Source organism: Megalobrama amblycephala, linkage group LG19, assembly GCF_018812025.1.
Source record: "Megalobrama amblycephala isolate DHTTF-2021 linkage group LG19, ASM1881202v1, whole genome shotgun sequence".
NCBI classification, from domain to species: Eukaryota; Metazoa; Chordata; class Actinopteri; order Cypriniformes; family Xenocyprididae; genus Megalobrama; species Megalobrama amblycephala.
In genome coordinates this window covers 3841010-3854521 of record NC_063062.1, presented here as the reverse complement: position 1 = coordinate 3854521, position 13512 = coordinate 3841010, and the positions used below count along the sequence as shown (strand labels likewise).

Here is a 13512-nt window from a genome sequence, read left to right as displayed (position 1 = left end):
CTCTCTTTTGGCGCCTTTCAGACACGAAATTTATGTGAGGAGAGTATTTAAATTAATCAGCACGATGCAACACGATTTTCTAAGGTTTGCGCTACTTTAATGGTATTTGCACCGCTATTTAACACCCAAAAAATAAATGTCTTAAATCTGACGCTACACATTACCGATAAATTAAATGCTGTGAAAATCATCTGCTAATGTATATTGCAGATATAGATATTCACAGGTTGCAGATTCACAGTCAACTTGCTCTCAAGTGTTTACAGCCCAAATTTGACCTTTTCAATATGGCGGACAGCTTACGTATAATATATCTATGGCAAGGATGATGTATTTTTGTAGGCCAAAACCTGGAAAAGGGAGAGCATTTTAGCACTTCCAGTTCCACTGTCCCAAAATCAGACCTTCTTTTCTGCAATAATTCAAAAGCCAATGGAAAATACCTATTGGGTTATTGTCAAGGGAACCAGGGTGAAGCCAACTTCCGGGTTGGCCTACAAATTTCCGCCATCCCTGCATCCATAAACCCACCTGATGACATCATTCATTAGTCTTTAAAGGCATAGTTTAAATGCATAAACATTTAAATTATGTCATCATTTACTCACCCTCTTGCTGTTGATGTCATGATTTTTCTCTTCTGTGAAATACAAGATTTTTACGTTGGCTGAAACAGACTTTCATTGTTTTGTCAAAAACACTGCCTTTTGTGACATTTTTGAGGTGTTTTGCAATCAAAACTTACCAATAATTATGTAATTATGCAATTAATTAGTGACAGTAGAAGTGCAATTACCTGTAAATATTTTAATCCATAAGTAAACACTAAGTAATCAGGCAAACATTATGCTCAAATATGGATAATATATTTATGTGTGTGTATATATATATATATATATTGCATCTTAGTATACCTTGCATCATAGTTTTTATTATAAAACGAGGGTGAGTACATGAGACAATTTTCATTTATGGGTAAACTGTGTGGATGTTACTTTCTCCTACAACAACTAGACTATAGTTTGTCCACTTTAGTTTGTTTGGGAAAACTGAGTGAAAAGAGTTGTTATTTCTGGAATTGTTTTAGCAAGTAACCAAAGTCCAATGATATCCTGAAGGAAAAAGCAAGCAACAAAAAATATCTTTGGTGGCTCCATGCAGCACCTACTAACTCATCATTTCTACAGCTCCAGAAATAAGACACCTTTTAAGAGTGGCATTTATTTTCTAGCATCAGAGGAAAGTGTGCGCATGTCACTCCAAGAGAAGATATCACTTACCATGAAGACAGGACCACAGCAGGTGAAGAGAACGACAAAACGGTCCTACTTCACTGCTTTTTAATGACTGGCAGCTTTTTGACAGCTACATATACGCTCTAGAAACAGGCAAGGCGACAGAGATGATCTGCAAATAAGCCACTATAAGAATATTTTTAATGTCTGTATTCATAGGCTGGCTGTCCTAAAAGAAAATGTGAGGGGAATATGAGTAGATATACAAAGAACGAGCATGATTTTTAAATGTACAGTGGCCTCAAATAGTATTTGGACACTTTTAAATATGTAATAGTAAAATATCAAACCAAATGGCATCTATAAATAGCTTTTCTAAGATGTAATTTCAGTTTTTGTTGCTATTACTTTCAACCGACTGATGTCAAGGTGATTTTTAGTGGATGTATAAAGTCAGTTCCCCTCAAGTTCACACAGGTGTTATCATATAATAACCACAGTTGTAGTTCATCACATTATCTTTAAACTTCCACTAACATTTGACAACAGGAAGTATCTAAATAATTTGTCTTCAGCCCTATTCAGATGGTAATTGCTTCTCATAGGGATGTAATGTATTTTTCATATTTAGAGGGGTTATTGTTTGATTTTATTGCTATTTGAATAAAAAATGTTGATGTTTTACTCGCACCACCTGGGTAAAAATCCCCTGCCGAATTACCCTGTTTTTTGATGAACACCAAGGTTGTGTGGCGATTTAATTGACGTCCAAATCCACATCTCTGAGTTTACAAGAAGAGATCAATTCAAAATTTACTGCTTAAATCCTTTTTGTCCAGTGCCAAGCACTGTAGGGTCACATATGGATGCTTGTTTCCGCCACTGAATAAAAAATAAAAAAAGGCAACTGTGACTTTTCTCACAATTCTGACTTTTTTCAGAATTTTGAGTTTATAACTTGCAATTCTGACTTTATAACTCACATTTATGCATTTACGAGTTATAAAGTCAGAATTGTGAGATATAAACTCACAATTGCAAGTTATAAAAGTCAGAATTGCAAGTTATAAAAGTCAGAATTGCGTGATATAAGGTCGCAATTGCATGATATAAAGTCAGAATTGCAAGATATAAACTCAAAATTGCGAGTTATAAAGTCAGAATTGTGAGATATAAAGTCAGAATTGCGAGTTTATATCCTGCAATTATGAGTTTGTAACTCGCAAAATTTATTTTTACAGACGTCCACATGAGAAACAATTACCGCTCGATTAGGGCTTTAATTTTGAACAACATAAATACTTTTCTTTTTTAAAAAAGGGTGCTTGTGCTATCTTCCTTTAAAATAAATGCCACTTGGTTTGATATGTCATCTAATTCAGTAGCATTCATACATTTTAAACTATGACTTTACTGTCCAAATATTTTATGAGGCCACTTTGGTTATAACTCTACCTGACAAGAAACTTATGAGTCTCTCTCAAACTCACACACTTACAAACGCACCTGTTTCCGTCTATAATTTCCTTTTCTGGCATAAACACAACATTAACTTCACTTGAAACATTACTGCAGTTCTCTTGGTCCTAAACATGTTTTGCTGATACCTTCCAATTTCATCCATCTTTACACTTCTCCTGCTCCTCTCTCTCTTTCTCGCTCTGCCGTGGGCCTTCCCCCACTCCTCAGCATTGCTATTTTGGGTGAGTGCACCTGTCATTCTCACATTCCCCTCCACTGCTGACTGGCAGATAGTTCAGAGGCTCTTTCAGGGCAGAGGAAGGTCTCTGATCCCACAGCCACACAGAAAACCAAGCATTAACTACAACATCCCACATACAACTATTTCAACCGCTGAAACCTGTCACACACCGTTCTACGGAATGCATTATTAAGAAATTAATTGTTACAAAAGATATCTGTTTTAAATAAATGCCGTTTTTAACTTTCAATGAATCCTGAAAATTTCAGAATCAGATCCAATACAGTTGCTGCTTCATCTTTCAACAAAAGTTTCTTTGCGAACTCTCCATTACACTGTGAATCGTTTACAAAACAATCTGCAGTCAAATGCTCCGAACAAACATACAATCCTAAGACAGTGGGTGGGGCCTATGGTGTGATAATGCATAACTATTCGTCAATGTCTTGCTCTGGAGGCGGTCATATGCAAATTAGTGTTGTCAAAAGTACTGACTTTGGTACCAAGTCAGTATTGAAATTTTGAAAATGTGATGCTTTGAGCGCTGTTAAATGGATTTGTAAACACCTCTGATTGGCCTTTGTGTTCACGCACTCAACAGATATGTCTGTGATTGGCTACAACGATCAAAGCACTTGAAAGCGTTTTGAAAGCAGGAGCGTTCGAAAACAGCCGTCTATCAGCGGACCGGGTGTCTATCAGTGGGGTTTATTTACAACAAGAGTGTGAACACAATGGCCAATCAGAGGTGTTTATGAATCCACTTAACAGCGCTCAAAGCTTCACATTTTTAAAATGGTCTTGGTACCGAAGTTGGTGCTTTTGACAACACTAATGCAAATTTATTTGACCGTTATATGTCACAGATCCCGCGATGTCCAAACGAGTCTTTTTTGGAGCTTGATTAAATAAATGCTTTGTTTAGAATGAGGATGACGTTTTAAGCTGTGAAAATTGCAAGATGTTTTAATGGTACAAAGTAGGGCTGCAATATTTATCGCGATTAAACAGCACATGATTTGGCAAAGGCTGTGATTATTTTATGCGCAGCTTGTCAGAGCTGTACGACTCTGTGATCAGTAGTAAATGCTTCTCCATCTGAAAGCCAGAGGGCGCACTTGCGCAGAAACTCTAAATATGCCCTGCTGCAGAAGAAGATAACGCGTCATATCGCTGTAGCTGAATAAACAGAAGATTGAAACGCTTTGATTGATTAAACATGACTAATAAACACATGACTGCCTTATTCTGTGTAAGAAGCCACATCATCTCACAGAAGGATGCTCAACTGTCGTTATGAAGTGAGTTTGGAGTAAAAACATTATTAAATGTTGTCTTTTGTTAGACAAGATGTTAATAAATGTTTCTCATGTCTGGAAAGATTTTCAAATGTACATGATAAGCAACTAAAACTCGCAGTGCTTTTAGATGGATTAGCATTTGAAGCCATACTTCATTGACAAGTTGCACATAAAAACAAAATCGCAGCCTTTGCGTTTTCATAATCGCACTAAGAAACGCGTTTAAGTTCAATGTTATTTTTCGTATTGTGCAATAAATCGTGCAGCCCTAGTACAACGACCTCTTATATGTCAAAGGATCAAGGCAAATTTGATTTCTCATGTCATGACCCCTTTAAATATTTTTTTTCTAGTATATTAAAACAGCTCTCATACTTACAATTAAAGTAGAGATCACAAAAAAAGTCTAATGACGCGGCCCTTAGGAAACATATAATGGTCAAATAAAAACTAAATTAAAATCATTGCAATATTCACTACATATGAATATATTTGCTCAGCGAGTGGAACGACTCAATATTTTTGTTCACAATAAGTCTACATTTGCACTGTAACATCTGATAAAACTTTGAAAAAATCTTTTGATATTAAAATACTGAAAAAAATAAGACAAACTTTGGTTGATTAAACAAACAAATTGTGTACACTTCATTCTCAAAGCCTAATAACTGTACTATCTCTCTGTCCCAGGGGCCTATATAAGAGGCACTTATGAAGGTTCTCATCACTGATGCAGTTTCATCAACTGTTGAAAACATCTAGAGCCCTTAAACACGAAACATCCGCAGTTTTATGAGTCATAACTATGACTTCACCAACTGAATTTCAATAGTTTGACTCACAGAAGCTCACGTGCTTATGGGACATTGTTTAGATAAATATAACATAAGCCTAATGAATCTTGAATCTTTGTTTATCTTTAAGATAAATATCTTTAAGTGAATCTTTAAGAATTAGATTGCATTCATTTCCACAGAAAAGGCTCCTAAAGAGATGGTTCACCCAAAAATGAAAATTCTGTTATCATTTACAGTCATCCCAAACCTGTTTCCTTCTTGTGTAGGACATATAAGAAAATATTTTGAGAAATGTCTTAGTGTTTTTTGTTCAAACAATGGAAGTCAAGGGTAACCAAAACTGTTTGGTTCCCAACAGTCTTCAAAATATCTTCTTTTTATGTTCTGCAGAAAAACGAAAGTCATACAGGTTTGAAACAACATGAGGGTGAGTACATGATGACAGAATAGTCATTTTTGGGTGAATTGTCGCTTTAATGTTGTCAATGACGAGTACCAGTATTCTTTCTATGCAAGTAAGGCAGCTTTCAGTTTGTTCTGTTACTTTTACTAAGGACCAAAAAAAAAAAGTGAGCAAGACAAAGATCCAACAATCCAGAGAAACAATGAAACATGAAATCATATTTAAAGAGGAGAATATATAATAATCTCATAGTCTCATTTGAAAATTGGCCAGATAATATTGATGTTTACTCATGTGCTGTGACTGCAGATATTTGAGTGAATCCATTGTTAATTTCATATTCTGTTTATTCATTTCTGAAACCATTCATCCTCTTAATGTTTTTTGTTTTTTTATGAGCATCGATGATTAACATCCTCTGCATGACTCAATGCTTCATTTACCAGCATCTCACACTAAATTCTTTTCAATACTGAAGACAAATAAAAAAAGATGATCAGGGAGTCCATTCCAGTCTCACCACATCAACAATGAATCTTTCAACTTAAAGCTAGGGTAGGCAATGTAAAAAAAAACTTTTGTTATACTGGTTAAAACTCTCTTCACATCCAGATAGCAATCAATAATAGAAGTGGTCTAAATATTAAAACGTACATATATCTGCGGTGGAAGTCACAGGACCAAAAAATGTTCGTACAATCATTGCATTTGATAGGATGTCCTACCTGCCTGTCAACATATGTATTTCCATACCTCCGTGCACCTGTTTGCACAGACATCACACATCATCAGAGTGTTTCATGAGGCTATGCAGAGTTGTAGCCATAATTACATTTCCTCCTAAACCAAAACAACAAACTTATGCTGTATTCGTGCCATGTCATAATTGCTGTAATTAAAGGGATAGTTCACCCAAAAATGAAAATTTGATGTTTATCTGCTTACCCCCAGGGCATCCAAGATGTAGGTGACTTTGTTTCTTCAGTAGAACACAAATGATTTTAAACTCCAACCGTTGCCGTCTGTCAGCCGTATAATGCATGTCAATGGTAACACAATCTATAAGAGTCAAATAAACATGCATAGACAAATCCAAATTAAACCCTGCAGCTCATGATGACACATTGATGTCCTAAGATACGAAACGATCGGTTTGTGCGGTTACTGTTCGGTATAAATACCGAACAGTATTTATATCATTCATTCAAGTGATGTCTCGCACTTGAACGTCAATGAGAGCGAGACATCACTGCCGTTGTCAGAGCGCGATCAGACCTCACTAAGTGAATGCTGAACGCAGTTGGACATAGTGGTGTTTTAGAAGTAAAAAATGATATAAATACTGTTCGGTTTCTCACACAAACCGATCGTTTCGTGTCTTAGGACATCAATGTGTCGTCACGAGCCACAGGGTTTAATTTGGATTTGTCTGTGCATGTTTTTTTGACTCTTATAGATGGAGTTCCCATTGACACGCATTATACGGCTGACACACGGCAACGGTTGGAGTTAAAAATCACCATTTGTGTTCTACTGAAGAAACAAAGTCTCCTACATCTTGGATGCTCTGGGGGTAAGCAGATAAACATCAAATTTTCATTTCTGGGTGAACTATCCCTTTAAGAGATGGCAACCCGTGACGTTCTACTCTGAGCTGTTCTACAGCAACACTATCAACACCGAAATGAATCTGCAGCAGTCAGGTGGTACAAGTCAGAGGTCTTTAAGTTGTTTACGTTCATTATTATTGGAATATTATGTGGGACATGAGGTAATTTAACGCTGTCTCTTGTGACGCTTTGCAGATTCTGCTCCGGCTGTGTGCGTTCATGTGTTTTGGAGGAGACGTGGTTTTGGAGAGTGCGCTCTGATGGGAGGGTGGGATCTTAGGGTGAACTGACCCTTCGCAAAGACCCACCCCCCTCAGTTACTGTTGTTTTGTTCGACAAGCCATGGCGCTGTCACGCCACACAGAGTGAAAAATACATTGCGGAGCGAAGAGGACACTGACAACACGTCGACAGACGAGACAGAGCAGGTTACTTATGATATTAAACAAAGTCCCAGCTTTCAAATTGTGCAATTTTTTAAAAGAAATTCGAACAATAAAAACCGTTTTGTGGCTATTTAATGTGTCGTGACAGATTGCTGTAGCGCCTCAGCTCAAGCGGCTCGTGAACCGATCATCTCTTCCTACTAGTTAATTTATAGCATCTAATAAACATGAATGAACATGAGAAGGAATGTTGTTTAAAACACGGAAATATGTAAATACACACCATTTTTCAAGTTCAAGTCCACCGAGTTTAATCTTCTAACTCCTGACTGCTTTGTCGGACAAAATGGCGGATTCGGCGTTATGATTGGTTAGATCACTTGTCAATCAAACTCCCTGCAAAGGGTCAGTTCCAATCGGAAATAAGCATCCCTATGCCCTACTCACTCCGAAGGACAGAGCCCTTGATGTTGGGACTTTGGTAGGAGCTGGGAACTTGCGTGTCATAATGTATAGTCGTTTGAATAAATGTCTTATAAATTACATAATATTGATAAGTAGATAAAATATTCTACAATGACTGTTTTTAATGTCATATACTTATGTTGATGCCAAGATCTACATATATATTTATGCATTTAGCAGATGCATCTACTTACAATAGAGGAACATGAGAAAAGCTACGAAGCTGGTACGTCTGTGTTATAATTTAAGCCATGAGTAATTTTCCTTCACACATTACATTACAGTAGTGAACTCAGGGGTCAGTTAAAGTTTCTGGCTGACGTAAGCGATTCTTCTGCAGTGCTAACAGAGGGAACACCTGTTTATTGTAAAGATGAGGACATGACAGAGCACATGAATCTATGCCTATGAACAGATGGTCTGTTAGGGTTGAGGTGTAGATTCGATCATCTGTGGGCTAAGCAAAACATAAGCCCAAGGAAGACTGCTGCTTTACACACTCAAGACCCGAGGAATCTTCTGAAGAGCTCACAGTCTAATCCTCCATCACACACACACACACACACACACCACACACCTCTCTCTCTGCCCATGAAGAGTCCCCTGTGACGGACAAGCCCTTATTGTGGGCTCTATCTGCATAACGGAGCACTAAAATTAGTCCTTCTAGCTCCTTCTCTCCTCATTTCTGAGGCTGATTATCACAAAATTCCATCTTTATGGAGAAAACTTACAACATTTTAAAGAAGAAACAAATCAGAAATCCCCTTAATTCCCATATTTCTAAGAGTGAGAGATGTTCAAATGCTCATTATGTCACAGTAGCCAGTAAACTAACTGTCTTTCTCTTTCTCCACCCCCTTTTGTTGACTATTACTCATGCACAAATCAATCAATGATCATTTTTGAAGTGATTACAGGCTCCAATTCATAACACTTAGTTGCTTTTATGCCTCATGTGCAACACACACATGTAAAAACACACACATACTCGGTGTCCTCCCTATGGATTCAGGCAAAGATGAAGTAGGACACAGACTCTCTTGCTCTCCCTCCTGAGTGTCAGGCGCTTATAGTGGTGAAACTATAAAAGGAAAGGGCTGTTATAGCCTGGAACCCGAATACCCCCTCAAATGCACTCCAACACCACTGATGCTATTCTCTCTCTCTTTTCCATAGCTTTATTTTCAACACCTTTAAAGGGGTCCTTGATTATGATTTCACTTTTTTAACTTTAGTTAGTGTGTAATGTTACTATTTGAGCACAAACAGCATCTGCAAAGTTACGACGCTCAAAGTTCAATGCAAAGGGAGATATTTTCTTTTACAGAAATCGCTTTTTAAGGACTACAACAAACGGGCGGTAGGGACTACAACGAGCTTCTTCCCGGGTTGGTGACATCTCTAACCCTAAAATTTACATAAACCCCGCCCCCGAGAACACACAACAAAGGGGGCGGGGCCATGTTGGGCTGCTTTAGAGAAGAGGAAGAGTTGTTGTAGTAGAGTGTTGTTATCATGCCATCATTTTACGCCGGACTGCTTCACAATGAGGGTCAATTCAACACTGGATTTGCACAAAAGATTAACATGACGGCACATGCTAGTCGATGAGTTGAATCAACTCCACAGCAACTACATAAATTCATCCACTAACCATTCAGAAACGTCCAGTTTCATTCTAAAAGTTGTAACTTCTTCCTGAGTCTCTCCATCAGTGTCGACTCCGGTTTGAACAATGTAAGGCTGAACACCGTTACTGACAATCCTCATTTTAGCTGCGTGAGATTCTCCAGCTTTGTTGTTGTTGAGCAACCGAAGCACGAGCTGTTAAAGCGCCACCCTCTTCCTCTTCAGGAAGAGCAGCTCATTTGCATTTAAAGGGACAGACACAAAAATGGTGTGTTTTTGCTCACACCCAAATAGGGGCATCCGGACAGTATTAACTTGCATTTAATTCGCTTAAATAGTGCGCTTGGCTAGCTACAGAGAAACTACCCAGGCAATAGACAAGTGACCAATCCTGAGTGGCGACGTCACTACACCCATTCTACCAGCACGATTCAGCAAGGTTAGCAAACCATGCTGAGATTTCTAGGCAGAGAAGAGTTTGTAATCATGCTGTGCCGAACCAAGCTCAAATGGAAATATAACTGGAACCATTCCTTACCTTTCTTAGAAAAATTGATTGCCTAATGGCACCATAAGGGGCCATTCACAAAGAACAGAGATGCAAAGCAGTGGAACAGAAAGTCTTTTTCAAAAGTTGAACTTCTTTTAACTTGATCTCTGCATTTTTAGAATGCTGTGTCATGCACAAGATGTTGCAAAAGACGTGAGTGCAACGATCAAACACGATTTCATAGAGATGAACAATGGAAAAGTAGTGCAGAGGAACAGAAAAATGCATTGTGTGTGAACAGCACCTAAGAACACTATGTAACATTACCTTCCTTTCTTATTTTGAAAGAGTGGCATGGCATGTCTCAGAAACAGCCAGTAAAAAACCAAAGGGCTTTCCTGAAAGGATTCCCCCAAGGACACATAGTGTTGAGGCCTTCAGAAAACTGCCAGTTCTTGACTGCCCCACACATGCTGAGTCACTGTATGGATTACAGCAGTTAAACACACTCTCCACACAACACACAATATCTTGATTGCGCTTTGATTGGCTCTGAAATATATACAAATCTCACATAATCAACACACTTCATTACAATGGTGTTGGGATATTGTCATAAATGCAGATGAAGATTGAAAATCAAAAAATCATTTTCATATTTCTTAAGTTAATAAAGTAAAAAGCAGCAGAACTGATAAAGATGGATTGCTACAGGGTCCATAACTATTAATCAGTGACAGAATATGTTATCTCATACCTGTGAAGTGTGTACTACATATACTCTCCTCTTTCCCTTCCACTCATCCCTCTCTTTTCCAGTCCTCATACAGTGATATAAAAAAAAACAATAGAGTGATAAAGTGGGAGTGCTGAGAGGAAGAAGTGGGTCATTTCTACCATACACACACACACACACACACACACGCACACACAAATATAGTCAAAGAGTTCCTTCACACCAGATGACACTAAACATCAACCATAAAAACACAACTAACAAAAGAGACAAAATTGTCAAACATCACTTGTTAGCATTCATTTGAAATCTAATGATGCTTGTAAAAAATAGTCTGCATCCTTCCCTTCCCGACAACAATACAAAAATGTCTTTACGCACATGTGGGCTCAGAACAGTTGTGACACTTTGTTTTGGTGTCTCCGGAAGAATATACAAATTTGACCTTTGATCATAACAGCATGAGGGATTCTTTGCAGCATTGTCATCCACATAAAGCTCTTATTAGCATTCCTAAATGAGGCATGAGGGTGTATTATGAGATATCAGCTGATCCCACTGGCCAAATGGATTGACAGTCGTCCAGACAGACGTCTCAAAAGACAAACTTCAACATCTAGTGCATCAATTTATAAAACTGTTAGCTACAACTCTAAATTCTGATTGGATGCTACATTGCTTGGCAACTGTAAATAGCCTACAGATAGGCCATAAATAAATGTAAAATACATATAAATACACACACACACAGATATATATATATATATATATATATATATATATATATATATATATATATATAAATTTACTGTATATTAAAGGAAAAATTAAAGAATATTTTTAGTTTTTGTACTTGATTTTAATAAAACATTTTTAAACGTACTGGCTAAACTTGGTGTCAGATCCAAGTTACTCGAAATGAACTTCTTGTTTATAGAATTATCTAATAAAAAAAATGGAAATGCCACATATTGTTTAATAATGAATACATTTAACTGTTTATGGAACATTGGTGTCTTTCACTTTCTTCATATTACTTTTGGCACCATTTTAAAATCAATAATATAAAATATAACTTTGTGTATAGTGATTTTACCTGGTAAAGGGTTTTTAGAAAATAAGAACACCTCTTACCCTTGAGGGCCTCGTTTTGCATTAATAATCTATTATCTTGTAATAAACTCACGTATAAACTGTGACTTTTGACATTAGCTAAATGCCAAAATGGCATAATTTTCAACAAAAGAAAGAGCCTTAGGGTCCTTTATATATTAAATGAATTAACCATGATTCATTTTGTGATTCCAGAAGTTTCAGGAACTGTATGTTCTTCAATAAAGAACTGCTCATAAAACATTCACAACTAGGCTTAAGAAATATAACCAGTTTAGATGGAAAGGATCTCAAGCTGAAGACGTTACTGTAGCTTTACCCATTAATAGACACGGTACTTCCTTGAAAATAAATTCCAGCCCAGCGCTACAACAACCATAATGAAACAACCCTTCACAATAGATAATGCTTTACATTCAACTCTGTTAGAGAGCTACATATGGCAATTTATCTGTTCAATAAAAATGCCTTATTCACCTGTTGAGTAATAAAAACACCATCAACTCCACGCCACTCCTACAACATTTCAAATCCCTCAGTTCTCGCCAACTCTGAAAAGCAAAGCCAATGTTGATTCTTGTTTTATTACAAGCTCTGTCATGTTCTCTTTTTGCCAGCAGACTCTCCTCTGTTCATGTTTGTTTCAAACGGGTGATTCTCTGGAGCTTTTCTCATATTTACGGATATGACGAGACATGTACGCAATATGTACGCAATTTCCGATGGGTCTAAAATATAAACACTTATAATAGGCTTACCAAAGTGAATCAGGGTAAAAGATGTTTTGGAAGGAGCATTGAGGTATTGACTCATTATTTACATTTTGTTCATTTTGAACAAACAAAATCATAGTACTCCTTTAATTAAATGTTTTAAGCATTTTAATTCAGACTTAGATTACTTTAATATATACATTTTTTATAACTTATAAATCATCCAGCAGCCCACCTGGAAATTTGCTGAGGCCCCCTAGTAGGGGCTTCAAATTTTCCACTTCTCTCAATCTCCTAATATATGTCGCAAATGCTGTATAATTTCAATTCTGCATGTTCTTATTCTTCTCGCATGCCCTTTTCCCTGTGTATGTCCGACCTAATAGATCGTCTAAACTGTGCGCTGCTCAGTTTGAGAGATGAGGGGGCAGAGGCCAGCTGTCCCCCCTCAAGGAGCTGGCCTGCTTGTTGCGTCTTCCTCTCCACTTTTAAAAGTCTCTCCTTTCCTGAGGTAAAAATAGCTAACGATGCAAACAGATGCACCAGCCGCTGTCTATCCACACACATTCACATACATCCATTGAATGACAGAATCTTCTGGAAGAATATGTGCAAAAATGCAGCTTTTACAATATAAGTTCATAGTCAGCAATAATAAAAGAAGGACATTTCCCTGATTAGAGACGTCGTCCCTCACTGAGTTGTCAGGCAGACTATCAACTCCATAAGCAGGTCAAAAGACATGTGGGCCACCATAAAAATAGTCAACTTAATACAGGATTAGAAACAAAATTGTCCAAAACCACCATGTTAACAATTTAACCTAAAGAAACCAGGAGAGCGTGGATGGGAACAAAATATCTACTATGGTGTCAAGTGCTTGAGCATGCATGCTTAAAACAAACATTTCTAACAATTTACAACAGCAA

The 13512-nt window shown here is 37.3% G+C and overlaps 1 protein-coding gene across 15 annotated transcripts in view; it reads right to left on the bottom strand.

The window, feature by feature from the left end:
• ryr1b (ryanodine receptor 1b (skeletal)) overlaps nt 1-13512 on the bottom strand; it is a 123620-nt gene that overhangs the window by 109619 nt on the left and 489 nt on the right. The window lies entirely within an intron of this gene.